The 19098-nt window shown below is 44.7% G+C and overlaps 1 protein-coding gene across 1 annotated transcript in view; it reads right to left on the reverse strand.

Annotated features, from left to right (window-relative positions):
- Positions 1-19098, reverse strand: part of SAMD12 (sterile alpha motif domain containing 12) — a 670300-nt gene that overhangs the window by 415466 nt on the left and 235736 nt on the right. The gene's annotated exons all lie outside the window — the stretch shown is intronic.

The raw sequence follows: 19098 nt of genomic DNA on the forward strand, positions 1-19098 counted from the left end.
AAATGAGAGGTACCTCAACTTATCTCATCTGAATTTCTAAACAAATTGGCCAAGTTGGTCATTCAGAAAAACTATTTCTGGTTTGATGGGGAATTTTATGAACAAACATAAGGAGTAATCATGGGGACATCGTTGGCACCATCCGTAGCCATGTTATTTGTGGCTCAGTTAGAGAAAACTCACGTATATATATCTTATTGGTTCAAATGCATGTCTTTTTGGAGACGGTTCTTAGATGACATTTTTTTCATCTGGGAAGACACTAGGGCAGTGGTTCCCAAACCTGGTCCTGGGGGCATCCTATCCAGTCAGGTGTTAAGGAGATCCACAATAAATATTCATGAGAAAGATTTGAATGAACTGCTTCCACTGCATGCAAAGCTTTCTCATGAATATTCATTGTGGATATCCTGAAAACCTGACTGAATGGTGTGCCTCCAGACCACTGCATTAGGGAGTCCTTATCACAATTTCATGAATGGCTGAATTCCTTAAGCCCCCACCTCCAATTTACTTCGTTGTCAGATAACATTGCGATGGACCTTTTGAATGTCCTTATTTACAAACTGGGAAATCAATTACACCCTACATTATATGGAAAACAAGGAGCACATTTCTTCATTTTAATAGCTTTCATCCTTACAAACTGTGTAGTAGTTTATTAGTCATTTCTTGAGAGTAAGGAGAAATTATTCATCTGAGAGAATTTTTGCCTCACTCTCGAGAATTATGGCAGAGGTTTGAGTCTAGGGGTTATTCTAGGTCAGTATTGAGGAAAGCCTTTCTCTGAGCTAAGTTTGCACAGAGAGAGGCTTTGTTACTATAAAAGGCTCAACCTGATGTGGACAGATTAGAGGTGGTACTACCATTTATGAGTCATATTTCTGCTGTGGTAGCTATAATTTTCAAACATTGGCCAATACTGTCTTACCTGTTTTCAGGAGTCACCTCTGATAGTATATAAACAAGGCAAGACAGTAGGTGAGATGCTGTCTTACAAACGATTGGATTATACACAACAAATTACTGATTTGGTGGGATAAAAGAAATGTGACTATGGCCAGTGGTGTGATCAGATAGTTGAGGGTATAGATTCGTGTGATGAAACAGCAGGTTTGAGGGTAACATTGAGGTTTAACACCAATTTTGTACACCGCTTCGATCATTCATTGTAAAGGTGGTATATCAAATAATGAATAAACATAAACACTTGTGATTCTGATAACATTATTTATGTGATTCAATGTCCTTGTGGACTATTGTACAGTCCCCTATAAAATTACAGTTGAATGAACATAAATCAAGAATAAATAATAGTGTTATGACAGCCCCATTAGTCTCTCATTGGGTTCAAAATAACCACACCATTGCAGATATCAGATGGTGGGTTTTTGATGTTAAATATGGTAGCCCCGGCAAGCTTAAATCTGGAGTTAGATTTGGGCTTGCTCCTATGATGTGTCCATATCCAGTTGGTTAGAGTGATCAGCTGACCTATTTAAGTTTGGCATGCTCACACCAGCGCCATCTTTGATTGAATTTAAAAATATGATACCGAAGTATACAGACACTGGCATGAGTACTTAATGTTGTTTGCTAATTTTTGTACTGTGCTAGGATTAGGGAGTTGGATGAGGAGAGCTAATATGTGTGTGTTTGATTTTAGGACCTTCCCTGACTCAGCACTAAAACATGGCCCATGTTGGTTGGTCCGTCATTACCAGATAAGTGTTGTATTTTGCACAGTTTGCTTGAGCATATTAAGAATATGAAGATATATGAGATATGAGTTATTTATGATAAATGGTAATAATTGTTTTAAGAAAAACATAAATTCAACCACATTATTGTTGAACTGATGAAGAATAAAGTGAATCATGGACATTGGTTCATGTGAAACGAGTTGCCATTGATGGCTCATGTGGTTTGCTTTGAGAATAGTTGACAAATTCTGACAAGTTTTGGGATTTGAGATTATTATTGAATAGATTGTAAGCATTTTCAGTTAGGAACTCTATCTTATATGTTTGCATACAGTGCTGCATCTCTCTAGCAGTGATATAAAAAGAGAAGTAGCATGTATTTTTATCCTTAGGGAGGGTGAGAACATTTCGAATACTCCATTTTACATGGATACATGTTTTTTGGACAATCTCCAGCCAATATAAGAAAAACTTTTGTTTAGTCTATGAAATAAAATCTAATACAATTCTAGTTATTTCAAAAAGAGGAGAGAAGGACCTCAGAAGTGTTTTCTTTCTAGAGCTGAAAAACTTCATATGGTCATTCCTTCAATCATCAATCCAGAAAAACCTCCTTCTCTTTTGAAGTGGTTAGAACTATACTAGTGCTTCTTTTGCAGATTAAGCAAAGCCTTTTTTTTTCTTAAATATTGGTTATACAATTGTTCCTTTGCTCTAACACACTGTATGTGGTTTGGAACTTGTCCTCAGTATGTAAATATAGACAAAAGAACATATGATGTTGATTTTCTTAAGAATTGTTCTGGGAAGGGTGAGGGAGGGTCTAGGGACAGTTCATTCAAGAGCACAGAGAGGAAGGTTGGCCTGGGGACTCTAATGCCTTTACATCGACCCTGTGTACTGCATGTAGAGAAAGGGAAGATTCTCAAGTATCAAGAATCAGAGAAAGAAAATGTAGCAGCAAGTACAGAAATTGTCCCAATTACATTAGACACCTCCAGCCTGATTATTTTAAGCTTCCAAGTACAATTTCATAATCTGCCCGTAGATATCACACTTTATAAACTCCAAAAGGACATCCTCTTTGACACAATGCAAGTCGAGATGAGAATTCGCAGTAAGTCACAATATGATGAAGATGATCTAAGACTTAGATCATCTCCATTATATAGTGGCATACAAGTGAGGCTCATTCCTGGCATGCTATGCGCACAACATTAACTCATTTGGAGACACTATCCTAAGGAAAGTTGAAGCAGTAGAATTGAATAAAAGCTGGAATATATGGAATAAAAGCTGGAATACACCAAAGGCTTACAAAAATGTATTTCTATTACTTTACTAGTGAAGATCTGCTTTCAAATCTGTTCTACAAACAATATGTACTGAAAATATCTGTTCTGTGTTATGTAGCTCAAATTGAATCACTCGAGTAATGGCAATGATAATAGGAATGTCAGTTGCAAAGTGATTGTTCTGTATTTCACATAGACAGAGAGAAGATCCTCAAGGACCAAGAAATGCAGTCAGAGACCATAAAAGTGTTGCAGAAAGATATAGAGATATTTCCAGTTGTGTTTGGTGCCACGGGCATTATTAGAAGCAATTTCCAAGCACATCTTTATAAGTTGCCTATACGTATAACAACTCCAAAAGAAACTCTTGAAAATGCAAGTACTATGGTGAGCGTTAGCAGTAAATTTGAGATCATACTCCACATACTCTGGCTGAGGAGTGAAGTTCATTACTGCCATGCTTTGAACAAAATTAAACCATTTGTAGCCACACCCACTACAGAAGCCAACATGTCTAAAGAAAATCTGCTGTCCTTACACTAGAAGGAAAAATAAAAGTAGAAGTTAAAAAGGAGAAAAGAAATAGTGAAGGGTATACAGAGAGGGAGGGACTAGGTAAAATCAGGGAGGGAGTAGAGAAAGAGAAAACCAGCAAAAAGATGAAAAGAATGGATAAAGATTGGATTTGTGAGGAAAGAAAATCCCAATTATTAATCGTGATTAATCGCGTGATTAAAGGTATTTTACTTACTTGTTTTCTTTCCCACTGCAGCTCCTTGTGACTCTGGGAAAGTCACTTAACCTTCCATTGCCCAGAGTCACAAGGAGCTGCAGTGGGGAAAAAAAGAAATAACATACCTTTAATCCTGCGATTAATCTCATGATTAATCGTGATTATAAATTTTAATCAAAATGCAGCCCTAAAGAACAAAAAGTAATGAAAAGATAAGAAATACAAAATACAAATTGACACACTACAAATTAAAGAATCTAAAACAGCATGCAGAATGGCTATAAACAACCTTACAGTTTTCACAGCCTAACATAGTCGTTGGCAGATAAAGATCTGTATGGTCCATCCAGTCTGCCCAACAAGATAAACTCATTACATTGGTATGATGTGACATTTCTTATGTATACCTGATCTTGATTTGGTACAGACCGTAGAAGTCTGCCCAGCACTGTCCTTGTTCTAAATTTCTGTAGTTGTTGAAGCCCCTCAAAAGCTCTACTGCAGCCCATCCAAATCAATTCAGCCTCGATCAAGTCACAGACAACAGATGTCTTGCCCAGCACCGGCTTTGCGTCCCAATTAGCGATGTTGCTACCTAATCTCTGCTAAGCTTCTGTGGATCAATCCCTTCCAAACAGGATTCCTTTGTGTTTATCCCACACATTTTTTAATTCTGTTACCATTTGCATCTCCACCATCTCCCGTGGAAGGGTATTCCAGGTACTTACCACCCTCTCAGTGAAACAATATTTCCTGACATTCCTGAGTTTGCCCCCTTCAATCTCAATTCATGTCCTCTAGTTCTTCCACCTAACCATCTCTGGAAAATGTTTGCCTATTATACCTTTCAAATATTTAAATGTCTGTATGATATCACCCCGGTTTCACCTTTCTTCCAGGGTATACATGTTCAGGTTAGCAAGTCTCTCCTTGTATGTCTTGCTATGCAAACCCTGTACCATTTTTGTTGCTTTTCTCTGAATCACTTCATGTCTTTGTTCATCCTTAGCAAGATACAGCCTCCAAATCTGAACACAATACTCCAAGTGGGGCCTCACCAATGACTTGTACAGGGGCATCAACACCTCCTTTCCTCTGCTGGTTATACCCCACTCTATGCAACCTAGCATCCATCTGGCCACAGCCATTGCCTTGTCACATTGTTTTGTCACCTTGAGATCCTCGGACACCATCACCCCCAGGGACCCCTCCTGGTATATCTCTTTTGGTTTTCTGCACCTCAAGTGCATCACTCTGCACTTCTTTGCATTAAATTTTAAGTGCCAGACCCTTGACCAATCTTCCAACATTTAGAGATGCCTTCTCATGGTTTCTATTGCAGGGCATGCACTCTATTGGTTATCTTCATGTCATCTGCAAAAAGGCAAACATTTCCTTGTGACCCTTCAGCAATATCTCACATAAATATATTAAACAGAATCGGCCCCAGCACTGACCCCTGAGGCACTCTACTACTCACTTTCTTTTCCTCTGAGCAGATTCCATTTACCACCACCTTCTGTTGCCTGTCGGTCAACCAGTTTCCAATCCAGTTCACCACTTTGGGTCCTAAGTTCAGCCCTCTCAGCTTATTCATCAGTCTTCTGTTAGGGACCATATTGAAGGCTTTGCTGAAATCAAGTAGACTACACCTAGTGCATGTCCTTCATCCAGTTCTTTGGTCAGCCAGTCAAAGAAGTCAATCAGTTTCATTTGGTAGGATTTTCCTTTGGTAAAGCCATGTTGCCTCGGATCCTGCAACTATTCTTCTGTCTGCAGCGACTCCATTATTTTTCCTACTATCGATGTGAGACTTACCAGCCTGTAGTTTCCCACTTCTTCCCTGCCTCCGCTTTTGTGAAGAGGAACCACATCAGCTCGTCTCCAATCCTGTGGAATCTCTCCCATTTCTAAAGACCTATTAAATAAATCTTTAAGAGGTCCTACCAGGACTTTTCTGAGATCTCTCAGTACCTTTGGATGATTCTCTTCCAGCCCTATAGCTTTGTCTACTTTCATATTTTCAAGCTGTTTGTAAACACCTTCTTCTGTGAACGGCGCAATATCCACTCTATTCCCAGATATTCCCTTGGCAGAACACCACAGTCCTTCTTCAGGATTTTCTTCCATGAACACTGAAGAGAAGTATTTGCTTAGCACATTTGCTTTATCCTCATCACTCTCCACATAGCTATTTTCAGCATCTTTCAGTCCTAAAATTCCACTCCTAACTAAATCCTTTCCCCAATATATCTGAAAAAGGTCTTGCCACCTCTCTTTGCATCTTTATTCATTTTTTTCTGCTTGTGTTTTTGCTAGCTCTATTTCTCTCTTCGCTTCTTTTAGTTTAATCTGGTAATCTTTTCCATGCGCTCTTCTGTATTTCTTGAATGAAGCTTCTTTTGACCTTATTTTTTCATCAACTTGTTTGGAGAACCATTTAAGCTCCCTGTTTCTTTTGTTTTTGTGTACTTCCTTGCATAAAGATTGGTTGCCATATTTATTGCAGTTTTCAGCTTAGACCACTGCACTTCCATTTCTGCAATGCCTACCCCTGCCATCAGCTCCTTCTTCAGGTATTCCCCCATTTTACCAAAATAAGTATGTCTGAAATCCAGTACTTTTTGAGGGTCTACACTCCGCTCTTGCTCTTATATCAAACCATATTGTGTGATGATCACTATTACCTAGGTGGGCACCCACATGGACATTGGAAACACTCTATTTGTGAGCACTAGATCCAGAATCGACCCTTCCCTCGTGAGTTCCATCACCATTTGTTCAAGCAAGGCACTTTAAAAGGCATCCACAATCTCTCTACTTCTTTCCAATTCTGCTGATGAATATCTTCTATCAGATCCTTATCCAACTTTTCCATTTGTGCTGGAATGCTATAGATAACACCTGTGTGGATACAGGTTCCATCTTCCCTTTCCAGGTCGATCCGTATAGACTCTTTCTTTCTGCAGGTTCCCCACATTTCATATTGTTTTTCACATACAGCAACACTCTTCCACCTCTTCGGCCTTCCCTATCCTTCCTAAAAAGATTATGTCCTGGTATGGTCACATCTCATTCTTGGGAATCATTGAAACATGTCTCTGTAATAGCACCAATATCCCAGTTTTCCTTAAACATCAGGGCTTGCAAATCTTGAAGTTTTTTCTTAGACTATGAGCAGTGGCGTAGCAAGGGCGGGGCGGTGGGGGCGGTCCGCCCCGGGTGTCATCGGGTGGGGGGGTGCTCCGCTCCCGCTGCTCCACCTTCAAATTTTTTTTTTCGAAGCGCCGGAAAGTGGCAGGCAGCGCGCCTCGCGTCTGCCCTGCTAGTAAAGAAGATCTCGCTGATGTCGTCACCCTTCCCACATTGAGTCCCACTCGCCCTCGCGGTAATAGGAAGTTGCCTCAGAGGGGGACGGGACTCAATGTGGGAAGGGCGACGACGTCAGCGAGATCTTCTTTACTAGCAGGGCAGACGCAAGGCGCGCTGCCTGCCACTTTCCGGCGCTTCGAAAACAATTTTTTAAAGCAGGACAGGGTAGGAGAACGGATCTCGGGTCGGGGACTCAGAGGGGAGAAGGGGATTGGGGGGTGGGGGCGCTCACAGGGGTGCTTAAAGGGGATTAGGGAGGGTGGGAGAGCATCAAGGAGGGGAGAAGGGGATTGGGGAAGGGTGGGGGAGCTAAGAGGAGTGCTTAAAGGGGATTAGGGAGAGTGGGGAGCTTAGAGAGGGGAGAAGGGGATTGGGGAGGGGTGGGGGAGCTCAGAGGGGTGCTTAAAGGGGATTGGGGAGAGTGGGAGAGCATCAAGGAGGGGATTGGGGAGGGGTGGGGGAGCTCAGAGGGGTGCCTAAAGGGGATTAGGGAGGGTGGGAGAGCATCAAGGAAGGGAGAAGGGGATTGGGGAGGGGTGGGGGACCACAGAGGGGTGCTTAAAGGGGATTAGGGAGGGTGGGGGAGCTCAGATGGGTGCTCAGAGAGGGGAGAAGGGGATTGGGGGGGAGGGGAGTGCTCAGATGGGAGAAGGGGTCTGAAGCTGGAACTGGGGTCTGACATGGGGGCAGGAGGGAAAATGGGTCCATGCCTGGGGCAGGTGGGAGAATGGGTCTGGGGCTGAAAGGGGGGGGGGGTGCAAGGCATGTGGTGGATGAAGGGGACTGGAACTGGGGGCTGAAAAGAGGGGGCAGAGAGAGAGGGGACAGATCCTGGATGGAAGGGGGGCACGTGAGGGAGGGCAGACCCTGGACGGATGGGAGAGGGAGGGCAGACGGATTGAAGGGGCAGAGAGAAAGGGCAGATGGTGGGTGGAAGGGGAGAGAGAAAGAGGGCAGACTGGGGCAAATGGTGGATGGAAGGGGCAGAGATAGAGGCCAGATGTTGATGGAAGGGGGAGAGAGAGATGGCAGACTGGGGCAGATGGTGCATGGAAGGGGCAGAAGTGGATGGAAGGGAGAGAGGGCAGACAGTGGATGGAAGGGGCAGAGAGAGAGGGCAGACACTGGATGGCAGAGAGAGAGCGAAGACAGATGCTGGATAGAAGGAAGACAGTGAAAAGATGGGGAAAGCAGAAACCAGAGACAACGAACTGTAAATATATATTTTTATTTTTTTGCTTTAGGATAAAGTAGTATTGTAGCTGTGTTAATAAATGTTTATAATAGAACATGTAAATAAGGTAATCTTTTTATTGCACTAATTTTAATACATTTTACTTTCGGAGAACAAAACCCCCTTCCTCAGGTCAGGATAGGACACTGTAACAGTACTATACTGAATTGACCTGAGGAAGGAGGTTTTGGCCTCTGAAAGCTAAATGTATTAGTCCAATAAAATGATATTATTTGTTTTATTTCTATTTGTTAATTTGTAAAGTGGTGATTGGTATTTGTTAGTTTTTTCAAATTTACACCTGCTGTCTTTATATTTTGCACAGTACTAGAGGACATTTTCTGTTTCTGTGGTGTTGCATTGTATGCAGAGTCTGGCATCGGGGGTTCAGTTTAATTTTTGTCTAAATAGAAAGTTTATGATTACTTATTCTATAGTGGATTAGGGTGTATCTATTTGTGAAAAAGACATGGCTTTCGGTTGGCATTGACTGTGCAGGATCGACGATCTGTACTAATCTGTCTGTTTTCGTTTTACAATAGGTGAATTGATGTTCTAGTGCTCACTGTAGTGTTTAAGATGCATTCCTTTTCCTTGTGTGACTCGTACAAATTACTGCTTATGGTATGGTAGAATTGCTCTATAGGTCCTGAGTGTTTTGTATTCTCGGTATGCCTAGTACTGGATTTCGGGGGGGGGGGGGGGGGGGTGTTAAAAAATGACCGGCCCCGGGTGTCAACTACCCTAGCTACGCCACTGACTATGAGCATCTATGCTTACTGCTTTCCATGTGCTATGTGAGTTTGGATAGTTTTCTATATTTACTTCAAAAATGCAGCCATATTTAAAATGTGTGAGAACTCCAAGTGAGGGAGGCTTGTGAACAGTTTGAGGGGCCAAGCGAGAGAGAGAGAGAGAGAGAGAGAGAGAGAGAGAGAGAGAGATGTGAGTATCTGACTTTAGAAAGTGGGCATGTACCACTCCAATGCCCCTAGCATTGGACAGTCATGATGTTTCTACATGCTAGTAGGGCTATGATCCATGCCTTAGCAAACCAAGGTGATGCTGAGCTGAACAGCACTGCCATCATTCCACAACAGACTTATTGTACCTCTCAGAATTTGTGAAGTTGGGGGCATGGGGAGATGGAAAAAAGAGGAATTGGGAAGAGAAAATGAAGACAGTGGGATAGAAAGCATAAAGCAGCAACAATTAAAGGAGGGTTACAGGAATTAAGAAGAATGGGTTAACTAAGATGGATGGTAAGGAAGGGGGAAGCTTATAACTAGTGCCAAAGTGTTGGTAGGGGAAAATATGGCATGGGCTGAGAATCCTTGAGCTAGGTGTGTCTCTTTCTCTACTAATTCACCTTCTTGTCAAAAATGACCCAACACACTTTTCTATCAGTTCCTCTTGACTATAAATGCTAATTTTTGAGTCCAGTGAAGTCTACTGATACATTTTATTTTGAACTATCTTTGTACATTTAGAGGGGCATAATCGAAAGGGACGTCCAAGTTTTGATGAGGACGTCCTCACAAAACGTCCCAATGCAGGGGCGGGGAAACCTGTATTATCGAAACAAGATGGACGTCCATCTTTCGTTTCGATAATATGGTCAGGGATGTCCAAATCTTGAAATTTTGGTCGTCCTTAGAGATGGTCGTCCCTAGACTTGGTCGTTTCTGATTTTCTGCGATAATGGAAACCAAGGACGTCCATCTCAGAAACGACCACATGCAAGCCCTTTGGTCATGGGAGGAGCCAGCATTTGTAGTGCACTTGTCCCCTTGAGATGCCAGGACACCAACCGTGCACCCTAGGGGGCACTGCAGTGGACTTCAGAAATTGCTCCCAGGTACATAGCTCCCTTACCTTGTGTGCTGAGCCCCCAACCCCCCAAAAACCCACTACCCCCAACTGTACACCACTACCATAGCCCTTACAGATGAAGGGGGGCACCTAGATGTGGGTACAGCGGGTTTCTGGTGGGTTTTGGAGAGCTCGCTGTTTCCTCCACAAACTTAACAGGTGGGGGGGGGGGGGGTATGGGCCTGGATCCGCCTGCCTGAAGTGCACTGCACCCACTAAAACTGCTCCAGGGAATTGCATACTGCTGTCATGGACCTGAGCATGACATCTGAGGCTGGCAAAAAATACTTTTAAAGATATTTTTTTAGGGTGGGAGGGGGTTAGTGACCACTGGGGGAGTAACTGGAGGTCATCCCCAATTCCCTCCAGTGGTCATCTGGTCCTTTTGGGCAACCTTTTGTCCCTTGGTCGCGAGAAAAACACGACCAGGTAAAGTCATCCTTTTGCTCGTCAGGGACGTCCTTTATTTTTCCATTATGGGTTGAGGACGTCCTAGTGTTAGGCGCGCCCAAGTCCCGCCTTCGCTATGATATGCCCCCTTGAACTCTGGCAGTCCCTGCGAGGGAAAGCAGTTGGGGTCATCCAAAATCAGCTTTCGATTATACCGATTTGGATGACCCTGTGAGAAGGACGTCCATCTTCCGATTTGTGTCGAAAGATGGGTGCCCTCTTTCGAAAATGAGCCCGTGTGTGATTTTGGGAACCCTTTATATAAAAGTTATCATCTGAAATGCTACCAGTGCTGTCCTGCTTTTTACAAATATTGTGCTTCTGATTTGGGTTGTATTTGGTAAACCTCTGGTAATTAACTTTCTACCATGTCCTTCTGTTGCGTTCCTACCATTTGATTGACATTTAAAAATCCTATTATCCTTCCACTAATTTTTATTTGTTCATTGAAATTTTATATTGGTTTTTGATTAACTTTGCTCTCTGAATTTCTTATCTTCATTTCTTCATCTTGTAGATGTGCAGAAAGGGGTCTCTTGTTAATTACATTATGGGTTTCTCCATTATAATCCTACAGCAGTATAAAAAAATATTAGTGCCTGAACAATTTTGTTCCCCGAGAAGATGAAAATGCATAGTAGATTTCTGAGAGACTCAGTATTGCCTTCAACGCTCTTTAGGCCTCAGGGCACTCTAGTAATGCAACTATTTAAATCATATTGGAATGTTACAGTCAAGCTAGTAACTGTGAGTGGCATTTTAGAAAGGGTGTCCAAATTAGAATTTAGACGTCTAAGTCGGGATGTCTTAAGTTCCGCTTTGTAATGGGGGTCCGCTTCCTCCTCTTGGGTGGAGCTGACAAGCCTGCGGGCTCCCCGGGTTCCAGGACAGAATACTGCTGATACTGGGACTCGGGCTGAAGTATTTTCTTATCAAGGCAATTTCATACCAAAAATCATAATATATTCCTCAAAACAAAAGGTACAGTCCTCATGAGATAATCCTCAAAAGAAAAAAGTACAGTGCTCATAAGGTAATCCTTCAAAGAAAAAGGTACAGTCCAGGTCCCAAATCCCTCCGCAAATGTTCAGCTCCTCACGAGTTCAGGCCCTCTACTAGGCCTTAGTTTCCCTTCTCCCCCCCCCCCCCCCCAACTCCTTCAGAAGGGTTCAGTAAGAGTCTGGCCCACTTCCCATAGGGCACCATAGCTCAGAAAAAACTCTTCATTGACAGTCTTTGCACATCAAATCAATACCCTAAATCACCTGCTTTTTTACACAGCACAGAGGGAACCCTGTCAGAAGCAGAGTTGGCAGTTTCTCCCACCTCTCAGCACCATGCCCGGTGTGGCCTCCCCCACTGCCTTCATGTGCTGGGCAGGGCAAATTTTGAATTCTCCCACTCCATGGTAGCTGGCTCCTCTCCTTTGGGCAGCTCTAGTGGCAGGCTACTTCCTTCCTCCACATACTCCATGGAATCTCTCTCTCTCCCTTCGTCTCTCCTCCTCCCTGGTGACCGACAGCCTCCAGGAAATCTGCTTTCCCCTTCTCAAAGCTGGGGGGAATTATATACTAATGGTGAAGCCATGAAAACTGAGCTTCATCCTTCCCTCATCCTCTAGTGGGGAAGGGAGCAACAGGCTCACTCTGACTCGAGCCATTGCTCCCCCTGCTGGGACTGGAAATCCATTCCATCTTTTTAGGGCTACTCCTCCTCACTCATTCTTGCAAGGACTTCTGGGACCCATAGTTCTGGGCTCAACTGCTTCACTGGGGAGTCCCTGGGGCTTGCCTTGTCACAGCTTGTATCTTGGAACAAGATCTTCTGACACAAATTATGACTCCTGTGATTGGTTCATATATGGAGGTTATGACTCCTGTGATTGGTACAACTTGTCTAGACTCAGTGGCTTATGAAGCTCTTCTTTAAATATAGAAATGCTTTATTTATGTACTATAAGAGTTGTATCCTGATGTTTCTTGGGTAACCCAAAAGACAAGAAAGTAGTTTTGATTCTTAAGACTGCAAGTGCTACGTATTGTGGCTGCCTTTGTTCTCTGATATCTGTGTAAATGTATTCTTGCTCTTCAAGGAGTTTGATATATCTTTTTTGATCCTGCTCGGTTACCAACCTTTGTGTCCACAGGCCTCCAGTATCTTCGCTCCTGCACCCTATGAAATATAACCTGTGTCCATCCTCAACCCATTGTTTCCTTTGATTATTTCCTTCTTTTGTTATGCCATATATCCTATCTCTCCTCCCCAATAATTGAGGACTAACAGCAACATAAATAGATGTGAAGGGGCATTTTCAAGATGACATCTAAATTAGATTTTGGGAATTTTACTACTACTACTATTATTTAGCATTTCTATAGCGCTACAAGGCATACGCAGCGCTGCACAAACATAGAAGAAAGACAGTCCCTGCTCAAAGAGCTTACAATCTAATAGACAAAAATAAATAAAGTAAGCAAATCAAATCAATTAATGTGAGCGGGAAGGAAGAGAGGAGGGTAGGTGGAGGCGAGTGGTTACAAGTGGTTACGAGTCAAAAGCAATGTTAAAGAGGTGGGCTTTCAGTCTAGATTTAAAGGTGGCCAAGGATGGGGCAAGACATAGGGGCTCAGGAAGTTTATTCCAGGCGTAGGGTGCAGCGAGACAGAAGGCGCGAAGTCTGGAGTTGGCAGTAGTGGAGAAGGGAACAGATAAGAAGGATTTATCCATGGAGCGGAGTGCACGGGAAGGGGTGTAGGGAAGGACGACTGTGGAGAGATACTGGGGAGCAGCAGAGTGAATACATTTATAGGTTAGTAGAAGAAGTTTGAACAGGATGCGAAAACGGATAGGGAGCCAGTGAAGGGTCTTGAGGAGAGGGGTAGTATGAGTAAAGCGACCCTGGCGGAAGATGAGACGGGCAGCAGAGTTTTGAAACCGACTGGAGAGGGGAGAGGTGACTAAGTGGGAGGCCAGCAAGAAGCAGATTGCAGTAGTCTAAATGAGAGGTGACAAGGGTGTGGATGAGGGTTTTGGTAGAGTGCTCGGAAAGAAGGGGGCGGATTTTACGGATGTTGTAAAGAAAGAAACGACAGGTCTTGGCGGTCTGCTGGATATGAGCAGAGAAGGAGAGAGAAGAGTCAAAGATGACCCCAAGGTTTCGAGCTGAGGAGACAGGGAGAATGAGAGAGCCATCAACAGAAATAGAAAACGGGGGGAGCGGGGAGGTGGGGTTTGGGGGGGGAAAATGAGAAACTCGGTTTTGGTCATATTTAATTTCAGGTGGCGTTGAGACATCCAGGCAGCAATGTCAGACAAGCACGCTGAAAACTTTGGTTTGGATGCAAGGTGAGATATCAGGGGTAGAAAGGTAGATTTGGGAGTCATCAGCATAGAGATGGTAGGAAAAGCCATGGGATGAGATTAATGAACCAAGGGAAGAAGTGTAGATAGAAAAGAGGAGGGGACCAAGAACAGAACCCTGAGGTACGCCGACAGGCAGAGGGATAGAAGTAGAAGAGGATCCACCAGAGTGAACACTAAAGGTGTGGAGGGAGAGGTAGGAAGAGAGAACCAGGAAAGGACAGAGCCCTGGAATCCAAGTGAGGACAGGGTATCGAGAAGTATGCTGTGATCGACAGTGTCAAAAGCAGCGGAAAGATCAAGAAGAATGAGGATGGAATATTGACCTCTGGATTTAGCCAGTAATAGGTCATTGGAGACTTTAGTAAGCGCAGTTTCGGTTAAGTGGAGAGGGCGAAAACCAGATTGTAATGGGTCAAGAATAGCATGTGAGGAGAGAAAATCAAGGCAGCGGTGGTGAACAGCACGCTCAAGTAATTTGGAGAGAAAAGGAAGGAGGGAGATGGGTCGGTAATTAGAGGGACAAGTAGGGTCAAGTGAAGGCTTCTTAAGGAGAGGTGTGACCACAGCATGTTTAAAGGCAGCAGGGACAGTCGCAGTGGAAAGTGAGAGGTTTGAGAATGTGACAGATAAAGGAATAAGAGTAGGAGAGATGGCATTAAGAAGGTGGGTGGGAATGGGATCAGAGGAACAGGTGGTACATTTTGAGGAAGAAAGGAGAAGTGTAGTTTCCTCAATAGTAACTTCAGGAAAGGAGGAAAGGGAATGAGGGGAAGGAGAGAGAGGGGAACGGACTAGTGGAGGGAGAGCTGGTGAGGTAGAGAAAGCAAGGTTTATCTTTTGAACCTTGTTGTGAAAGAATTCAGCAAGGGTCTGAGGAGATAATGAAGGGGGGGTTGGGGGAGGGGGCACCTTGAGGAGCGAGTTCAATGTGGTGAAGAGAAGTCGAGGATTAGAGCCAAGAGAGTTGGTCAGTTGGATATAATAATCCTGTTTGGCACGTAAAAGAGCAGATTGGAAGGAGGTCAGCATGAACTTAAAGTGTAAGAAATCAGCAAGGGCCCGAGATTTCCGCCAGAGGCGTTCGGCGGAGCGGGTACAGGAACGTAGGTAGCGGATATTAGAAGTCAGCCAAGGTTGGGGTTTTGTACGCCTTACAGGGCGGGTCATCAAAGGTGCAAGAGTGTCTAAGGCAGAGGATAGAGTATTGTTGTAAGAAGAAACAGCCTCGTTGACAGACGTGGATGGTGCCACAGTAGAGAGGAGGTTGAAACATGGGAGGATAGAGATGAAGGGTCAATATCGTGAAGATTACTAGATAAATTAGATAGGATAGGACGGGACTGGGAGGGAGGAGATTTAAGTGTGAAAGTTATAAGATGGTGATCAGAGGAGGGATGATCAGAGGCAAGGAAACTAGAAGGTGAACAGTTGGAGGAGAAGATGAGATCAAGACAGTGACCATTTTGATGAGTGGGGGAGGTGGAGCATAGTTGGAGATTAAAGGATGACGTTAAAGCGAGTAACTTGGAAATATAAGAGTTGGAAGGATCATTCGCAGGAATATTAAAGTCACCAAGGATGAGAGAGGGGGAGGAAGGATCATGGAAGAAGGCAAGCCAGGCGTCAAAGTCACTGAGAAAGGATGAAAGGGACTTATCAGGGGGACGATAAATGACCGCTATTCGAAGAGGCAGAGGAGAGAAAAGGCGGATACAGTGGACTTCAAAGGAGGAAAAACAGTGAGATTGAGGTGGAAGAAGGGGTTTGAAATCTGGAGGAGGGAGAGAGAAGTAGTCCAACACCGCCCCACGGCCAGCAGGGCGAGGAGTATGTGAAAAATAGATAACCGCCATGGCACAGGGCTGCGACTGAAGCAGAGTCATCAGGGCAGAGCCAGGTTTCTGTTATGGCGAGCAGATGGAGGTGACGCGAGATAAAGAGTCCTGGATATAGGGGAGGTTTTGTTACAGATAGAGCGGGCATTCCATAGGGCGCAAGAGAAGGGCAGAGAAGAGGAGGGGAGTAGAGGAATAGAGATGAGGTTAGAGAGGTCACGGGTGAGATCTGTAGAGTTTGGATAATAGTTGGTAGGGAGGGCCATGATTGGGATTGATGTCACCAGCTGAGAGTAAGAGAAGGAGTAAAGAGAGCGGAGGAGAGTAGGAGAGGTGTGGCCACGAAGGCGTCGAAGGCGAGAGGTATTTAGGTGGAATGGGGAAGGCAAAATGGAGGGAAGAAAGAGACGGAGATTAAAAGCTAAGAGGGAGGAAGAGGGTAGGAGAGAAGGTGAGGTGATGAAGTCAATGGATGGGAAGTGAGTTCCTGTAGCGGAAAGAGATAGGGGGTGAGGGAAAAGATTAGGAAGGGACAGAGCTAGGAAGAGAATGTGAATAGGGGCCATAAACGATTAAGGTACTTTAGCAACTGGAAAAAGATTAGATACAAAGAGAAAAATGCCCCGCGCGCTAGAGCGGAGGCCCTGAGTGGATCGGGGTGGACCTGGGTGTCACCCCGGAGAAGGCTGTAAGGATATGCAGATGAGCTGCAAGTCCTCCACAGCACCTGAAAGGCAGCCGGTGGTAGAGGTGGGCACCTCTCAGCTGAGGAAAGGCTTACCAGGGGTTAGGCTAAAGCCAGCATTCCTCCCCCTGAGGGTCGCCTGATCCTAGCTAAAAAGCACCTGGAAACTCTGTGCACTTGGAGAGAAGGCCCTGGGAAGATCGGGGTGGAACTGGAGTCACCCCGGATACAGCTGTGAGGAAATGCAGAAGGGCTGCAAGTCCTCCACAGCACCTGGTGGGAGCGCTGGGCACCTAGAGCGGAGGCCCTGAGTGGATCGGTGGTAGAGGTGGGCACCTCTCAGCTGAGGAAAGGCTTACCAGGGGTTAGGCCGAAGCCAGCATTCCTCCCCCTGAGGGTCGCCTGAATTTTGCTGAAAAAGTCCAAAAATCAAATAGTAACCTAGCAGTAACATAGTAGATGATGGCAGAAAAAGACCTGCATGGTCCATCCAGTCTGCCCAACAAGATAACTCATATGTGCTACTTTGATTTGTACCTGTGCTCTTCAGGGCACAGACCGTATAAGTCTGCCTAGCACTATCCCCGCCTCCCAACCACCAGCCCCGCCTCCCGCCACCGGCTCTGGCACAGACTGTATAAGTCTGCCCAGCACTATCCCCGCCTCCCAACCACCAGCCCCGCCTCCCGCCACCGGCTCTGGCACAGACTGTATAAGTCTGCCCAGCACTATCCCCGCCTCCCAACCACCAGCCCCGCCTCCCACCACCGGCTGTGGCACAGACCGTATATGTCTGCCTAGCACTATCCCCGCCTCCCAACCACCAGCCCCGCCTCCCGCCACCGGCTCTGGCACAGACCTCAAAAGTCTGCCCAGCACTATCCCTGCCTCCCAACCACCAGCCCTGCCTCCCACCACTGGCTCTGCCACCCGATCTCAACTAAGCTCCTGAGGATCCTTTCCTTCTGCACAGGATTCCTTTATGCTTATCCCACGCATGTTTGAATTCCGTTACTGTTTTCATTTCCACCACCTCCCATGGGAGGGCATTCCAAGCATCCACCACTCTCTCCGTGAAAAACTACTTCCTAACATTTTTCTTGAGTCTGCCCTCCTTCAATCTCATTTCATGTCCTCTCGTTCTACCGCCCTCCCATCTCCAGAAAAGGTTCATTTGCGGATTAATACCTTTCAAATATTTGAACGTCTGTATCATATCACCCCTGTTTCTCCTTTCCTCCAGAGTATACATGTTTAGTTCAGCAAGTCTCTCCTCATACAACTTGTAACGCAAATCCCATACCATTCTCGTAGCTTTTCTTTGCAACCGCTTCAATTCTTTTTACATCCTTAGCAAGATACGGCCTCCAAAACTGAACACAATACTCCAGGTGGGGACTCACCAACGACTTATACAGGGACATCAACACCCCCTTTCTTCTTCTGGTCACACCTCTCTCTATACAGCCTAACAACCTTCTAGCTAAGGTCACCGCCTTGTCACACTGTTTCGTCGCCTTCAAATTTTCAGATACTATCACCCCAAGATCCCTCTCCCCGTCCGTACCTATCAGACTCTCCCCGCCTAACACATACGTCTCCCATGGATTTCTATTCCCTAAGTGCATCACTTTGCATTTCTTCGCATTGAATTTTAATAGCCAAACCTTAGACCATTCTTCTAGCTTCCTCAGATCCTTCTTCATGTTTTCCACTCCCTCCCAGGTGTCCACTCTGTTACAGATCTTAGTATCATCCACAAATAGGCAAACTTTACCTTCTAACCCTTCTGCAATGTCACTCACAAATATATTGAACAGAATCAGCCCCAGCACCGATCCTTGCGGCACTCCACTACTCACCTTTCTCTCCTTCGAGCGAATTCCATTCACCACCACCCTCTTGCGTCTGTCCGTCAACCAGTTCCTAATCCAGTTCACCACTTCGGGTCCTATCTTCAGCCCATCCAGTTTATTTAAGAGCCTCCTGTGGGGAACCGTGTCAAAAGCTTTGCTGAAATCTAAGTAGATTACGTCCACTATGGCGAACATAGTGATTTTCGAACCAGAAAAACGTTTATCTTTTTGTTTTGAAAATGTCCATTTCCTAGACTTTTTTTTGTTCAGTGCATTTTTCTTTTGTGACCATTAAAAAAAAATACAAACAAAATGTCCATGGTTAGAACACACAAAAACAAGCCATTAGTTATGATTGAAACAGGTCTAGACCAAAACGTCTAACTCAGTGGTTCCCAAACCTGATCCTAGAGGCAACCCAGCCATTCAGGTTTCCAGGATATCCACAATGAGAGATTTACATGCTCTGCCTCCACTGTATGCAAATCTCTCTCAAGAATATTCATTGTGGATATTCTGGGAACACGCTAATCCCACCTCCAACATGCCCCAACATGCATCTATGTATCTTCGCCATAAGGCTATAAAAGGGCTGTAAATACTGTTTGTAACATATGATGTCTCAAAAGTGGCCATGTAAAGACATGTCACTGTCGGCGCAGTGGATTGGACAGGGTTGTGAAACTAAAGTAGGGAGGAG

The sequence above is a fragment of the Microcaecilia unicolor genome, chromosome 1, assembly GCF_901765095.1.
Source record: "Microcaecilia unicolor chromosome 1, aMicUni1.1, whole genome shotgun sequence".
In the NCBI taxonomy this organism is placed as follows: Eukaryota; Metazoa; Chordata; class Amphibia; order Gymnophiona; family Siphonopidae; genus Microcaecilia; species Microcaecilia unicolor.